General features: G+C 46.3%; 1 long non-coding RNA gene across 1 annotated transcript in view; it reads right to left on the bottom strand.

The window, feature by feature from the left end:
* The window catches only part of LOC108302758, a 6914-nt gene extending 1571 nt beyond the window's left edge, over nt 1-5343 (bottom strand). The window contains exons 1-3 of the long non-coding RNA XR_001824501.2: nt 5041-5343; nt 2073-2231; nt 908-1016 (exon numbers count right to left, since the gene is read on the bottom strand). This is a non-coding gene — a long non-coding RNA (uncharacterized LOC108302758). The remainder of the gene's footprint in view (nt 1-907; nt 1017-2072; nt 2232-5040) is intronic.
* Between the last annotated feature and the right edge of the window lie 842 nt (nt 5344-6185).

The raw sequence follows: 6185 nt of genomic DNA, 5'->3' as shown, positions 1-6185 counted from the left end.
ACAGAAACCTGTATCTTATTGCTGCTGAGAGCTTTGCAGTCACATCTCCCTGTGGTGGGACTGACAGCTGTGTTACTGTGGGCATATTGCTCAACTTCCCTGAGGCAGCTTCTTTTTACTTAAAAACGGGGCACAACCCAGCCTGGCCCCTAGAGATGTTGGGGAGTCAGCGTGTGGCTGATAGATGCAGAGCTCTTAGCCGCTGGGGTACTTGGGAAATGGGAAGCATCATTACTCGGGGCACTAAGGCGACTTCGGGGGCCCCCTCTCGTCATTCTCCTTACCCATCCACCACCTTTTCTTCTCCCTGCCGACTCACTTTTTCTCCCTGCTCTTCATTTCCCAGGCCTGAGACCAATGCCTGCAGGTACGAGGAAGCCTCTGTTTGCATAGGGCTGGGATACCCAGAGGGGAGGCTGGGGCACCCATAGGATGAAAAGGCCACTGGAAATGCCATTCCACTTCCCCTCAGCTTTTCAGATGCACTCTGTGAACCTCATCTAGTCTCTTGGTCAGCAGGAGCAAAATCAGCCATAATTAGCTCACACTGCACCCACCCCCTACCCCACTCCACCCGACCAGGGCTGAGAGACATCACAAAAATAAACTCCACGAGAGTATTCTTTATAGCCCAATGCACAGAACTGGCAGTGCCATGTGGACATCACCGTGGGTGGTGTACATACCCACCATACCTAAGCACCTAGCTGGGCAGCTGGGAGAAGGGTTGCTCTAGGGACCTGGGACCCCAGAGAGGGTGGGTCGGTGGGACGGGGACACAACCTCAGCTGGCTTAGAGGAGAAAGGGGCTCAGTGCCCAGGCTCAGCTCAGTCTGGCTTGGGGGACCATCCAGGCCTGGCTTGGCACCAGTGGTTTGGTTGGGGACAGGTCTGGAAGGCTCCATACCTCTAATCTTCAAATGCTTCTGGGTCTGTCTTGCACCTGGAGGGCTGGTCTAGAGGCCTTCTGTCCACAGGGGTAGCTTAGTTTGTTTCCTTTGAAGGCCTGTGTCTCTCTGTGGGGGGATAAGGGTCATGTGGGTTGGGTGACTGGTTTGCTCGGGCTTTAGTCCTGAAAGTCCTGCCTCCTAGGAGGACACTCAGTCCTGGGCAACTGGAAGGGGTGTCCACCTGGTGGGATGTATCACATCATGTGTGAATCTCGGGCCAGATCCCTGCAGGAAAGCAATGTGGCTTTAGGATGTGATAGGGCCCTTGGGGATGCAGCCTTGCTGGGGGAAAAATGAACTAACCATGTCCCACCACCAGAATTGATGTTGGTGCTGCTTAGAGGTTTCTCACAACGCCTAATGAATGGGGAGCTGGACCAAGCCTCTGTCTTCCAGAGTACTGTGGCTAGCGGGGTCAAAGTGGACTTATCCCAAATGGGGATGCCTTGGAGTGGCTTCCTGCCTTTGTCCAGGAGACCCTCTCCCGCCCAGATTCCACAGGAGAGCACTAGAGCCTTGGCCCCACCCCGTCCGTCCCTGGCAGGCTGCAGCACGCCCGGCCAGAGAGCACCTTGCCAACCTTTGCCTCTAATTGCTCTCTCTGCACACAGCCACTTCCTCTGCTTGCAGCAGAACTCATAAAAAGGGAGGCTCTTCTTCATACCTTTGAAAAGTTCAAAGGAACCCATTTCCTAGGGGAGATTGGTCATGCAGTCACTGGGATCAGAGGCTGCTGAGGACGCTGGTCATGAGCTGCTGCTGACCTGGGCCCAGCTGCCCTGAACTGCACCCCTGCCCTGTGACTGCTTTTCAGTGTCAACATCCTGTGCTCTAGGGAAGTCCAATCTCTGTCAAGACCAGCTCTGTTCTGTTTTGGGATCAATCCGCACCCCTTAACCTTGCACTGCATCTTACAGAGGGAGCCCCCGTAGCTGTGAAGGAGGCCATGAAACACGTCAAGCCTATCCTAGAATAGTAGATGACAAAGCCACACCCAGCTCTGGCGAGGCACTCACCTTGCCCCATCAGATGCTTGCTCCACTGCTCTGCGCCTACCGCCCCTGCTGTTCCACAGGGCCCCAATCCTGGCTTTGATTGGGCGATAGAGCGATGTAAGCTTACGTGAGTGCAAGTCACAGCTGTGTTCAGATTGGGAGTAGGGTTTCTGGTTCTTTGGCACGGCTCTTGGGCAAACTCCAGCTCTTCCCCGGCATCCAAATTGGTAGTGTATGTTCATGAACATCTCAGACAGAATGCTAGATGCTGACCAATAGGGAGTTTCTGGGAGAAAATGAAACAGTTTGTGCTCTCTGTTCCAGCTGAAGGGGCTCAGGCAATGCTTGTTGAACAAATACGTACATTCTACTTACAGAATAGGAAACAGATCTCTAAGGGGAACCTGATTTAACTTGGGGGTATGTAGAAACAGGATAGGGCTAGATTGGAAGGAAAAACACTCATTTCTAATATACTGTCTTCTCCTGATGACCTTTACTCTCCTCTACCACCCAACAAGCCAAGTGGTGGGAGTCAGATATGCATATTAAATAGCATGTGCAGTGGAAGGCTGGCCAGCGCCTTCACCATTCCGAAACCTCTGCCCTGCAACCCCCGGCTGCTGTTGCAACACACACACACACACACACACACACACACACACACATGCGTGCACACGCACACACACACAAACACATGCACACACACGTGCGCACACAAGCACACATGCTCAAACACACACAAACACATATACTCAAACACACACAAACACAAACTTACACAAACACAACCCAAGCATGCACACAAATATACACAAACATATGCACGCTCAAACACACATGCACACAAATATATGCAGACACACTTGTGCTTACAAACTAAACACATATACATTAACACACTCTACATACACACATAAACATACCCATCTGTACATGAACATATATGTGCAAACACACTGCACACACGCATACGCACCCCTTTCCACCACTTGAGGGGTTGGGATATGAGAGAAGACGTGAACTTTTCATCTGCACTTCACTACAGCATGCTGTACAATTGTTCTGTAGGAATTTTGGATGCATGTCATTGAAATTGCTGTAAGTTTCACTTGATAACAATAGTTTAATGCTATAAAAATATCCATGTATCCTTGCGATGGTTTGTAGCGTCTGAAATGTGGTCATCTGTTCCACGTTTAAAGAATTCGAGGCAGCATTACTCTTGAAGGCCTTTTGTTATGAGTTTGCTTCTCAAAGTCATCTTCCGAATCCTGCTGTGCTGAGCGTCACCTCAGCTCAGCCCACTTATGAATTTCATTGCTGAGCTCTGAGCACAGGTCGTCTGGCAGCATTTCTGATTGCAACCAGTTTTGCGCACTGAGATCACCCTGCTGACCACAGGCAGTGGCTCCCAGCAGTGTGAGGATATGTGTGGGGCCTGCTTTTGTGACTACGCATTCACTCTTCTGGGGACAGACAGTGGCTCTTGCTGTCTCAATGCCACTGGAAGAACTCCAAAGGGCGCCTGGAGGACTGGCTTGGACTTTCAGTTCTGTCACTTATGAGTGTGTGACCCTGGACACGTTATGTATCTCTCTGCCTCTCGGTACTGTGACCTGGGTATAGTTAACACCTGCTTTTGAGGTCTAGTGAGGAATAAATGAGACACTTCAGTGAAACAGCTGCACTGATTTTACAGTTCTCAGTTCTGACCCATGAATCAAGTAGATTTCATTTCATTATGACTGACATTTTAAAAAATTTAGAATAGATAATGAGTATAACATTTCATTATGGGGTGATGAAAATGTTCTAAATTAGATTGTGATAATTGTACAACTCTGGCAATGTACAAAAATCTACTGAGCTGTGTACACTTTAAATGGGTAAATTTTCTAATACATAAATCATGTCTTAATAAAGTGGTTATAAAATAAAGAGCCCTTAAAAAACCATCAAGCTCTACATTTGGGATTCGTGAACTTTATTATGATATGTTAGACCACAATTAAAAAATTTAGTTGAGCGTGTTGGCTCACACCTTTAATCCCAGCACTTTGAGAAGCTGAGGGGATGGATCCCTTGTGGTCAGCAGTTCGAGAATAGCCTGGCCGATAAGGCAAAACCCCTTTTCCACTAAAAATACAAAAAATTAGCCAGGCATGGTGGTGTGTGCCTGTAATGCCAGCTACTTGGGATGCTGACTGGGAGAACTGCTTGAACCCAGGAGGCAGAGATTGCAGTGAGCTGAGATTGTGCCACAGCACTCCAGCCTGGGTGACCGAGCAAGACTTCGTCTCAATTAGAAAAAAAAAAGATACAGGCTGGGCATGGTGGTACATGCCTGTAACCCCAGCACTTTGGGAGGCTGAGGTGGGAGGATCTTGAGACCAGCCTGGATAATATAGTGATCTCTGTATCTACAAAAAAAAAAAAAAAAAAAAAAGATAAAAAATAAAATTTAATTGAGTGTAGTGGAACACAGCGCACACAGGTAGTCCTGCCTACTTGGGAGGCTGACACAGGAGGATCGCTTGAGCCCAGGAGTTTGAGTTTGCAGTGAGCTATGATCACACCACTGCATACTATTCTGCGAGATGGAGCAAAAACCTGTCTCTAAAAAATTAAAAAAAAAATAGACATAAGAAATAAAATAGAAAATATCAGAGTGCTTCACATGTAGTAATAATTACCATCATTTTCATGAACTCTCTGTGTAAATATGTGTATGCATGTGTGTGTGTGTGTGTACTGGGCTGCAATAAAAATGTGTTTCTTACAGAGAGAGGGCTGTTGCTTTAAACATCCATTGGCCTCGTGCCTACCAGGTCAGAGCAGACGTTTAACTGGTTATTTATGCCCGTTCTCCTCTTCCTTTCCAGAAATGCAAATAAAGAGGAAGAACACACCCATGTTCAGTAATTGACTTTGACTTCACAGTGTTGGCCTGTTTTCTGACAAAACAGAGCAGAAACTCTGACTAGCTGGAGGAGCCCTGTTACCACCCCCTTCTGTGTGTAAATGTACACACATGTGCATGCACACAATTAAATCAGGCTTTCTTTTTCTAGTTAAATAAACCCCACACTCACCAAAGGAACAAATAGTTGGCCTATTCCCAAAGAAAATGTGCCTCCAGGCTTCTGGTTTTGGAGGTTTTGCAGTGTTTACTTTCCAGTGATCTCCACTTGACTCCTTCCCTCTTTCATTTGGTTGTAAATACCACAATTTAAACTAGCTACCTGCTGCTGTGACCCTGGGTGGGAGTTTGTCTTGACGGAAATGGCAGGCCTCCCTGGCCCCTTCCTCCCCTAGGTGAGTGTGGAGTGGAGGGGGGTGGGCAGACCTGGCCGCAGGCAGGAACACGGCTGTCTCCAGGGTGAGTGTGGGACAGGGACCACAGCCACTGCCACAAGCAGGACTTGGACCCTGTGCTCAATCAAGGTAAATAGATGAAGTCATCCAGTACCTGGCGACTTTTTGAAGATGGAGCAGTATAAATAGCCTTGGGAAGACTATTTCATTAGGGATGAAACACTTGTGTTTCTGTTGCTTTCTGATGATTATTTCTCTTTGGTTGCTTGCCCCTGTGACACATTTCAGTAACTGCCAGATGGGCCTCGGGTGGATGTGTCCAATGTTGGACACACATTCCTATTTGTCCTATTGAGTTAGAGTTTTTTTTTTTTCTTACTTTATTTTTTGTATATTAGTCCAAATTAGCTCTCTGCTAGTGACGTGACTTGCAAATGTATTTTCTAGTTTGTCATTTGTCTTTTAGATTTATTTATATTGGTTTGCCCTACAAACTTAAAAATGTAGTTGATTGGATCAGTCTTTTTATTTGTGGCTTCTGCTGTGTTTTGTGCTTAGATTTGTTTAAATACCAAGATTATTTAAAAAATAGCCCATAAGCATTCTAACACTTTTGATTTAATTTTTTATATTAAAAATTTAAATCCATGTTAAATGTATCCTGGTATAAGATGTGAGGTGTGAATTCAACTTCATTTCCCCCGCAGATGGTTATCCAATTGTTCTAACACCATCTTTTATGCACTGATTTGAAGGGCTGTCCTTTTCATATACTAAATTATCACTTATGCTTGTGTTTATGGGCTTTTTATTCTGTCCCACTTATCTGTCTATTTCTCATCAATACCATTTCAACGATTAGTTGTGAAATGTCAAATGTTTGTCCAGGATGACCCATTATTACTGTTCTTTTTCAGAAGTT

Source organism: Cebus imitator, unplaced genomic scaffold, assembly GCF_001604975.1.
Source record: "Cebus imitator isolate Cc_AM_T3 unplaced genomic scaffold, Cebus_imitator-1.0 Scaffold42, whole genome shotgun sequence".
NCBI lineage: Eukaryota > Metazoa > Chordata > Mammalia > Primates > Cebidae > Cebus > Cebus imitator.
The sequence above is the reverse complement of the archived record's forward strand: the minus strand, read 5'-3'. Positions and strand labels throughout refer to the sequence as shown.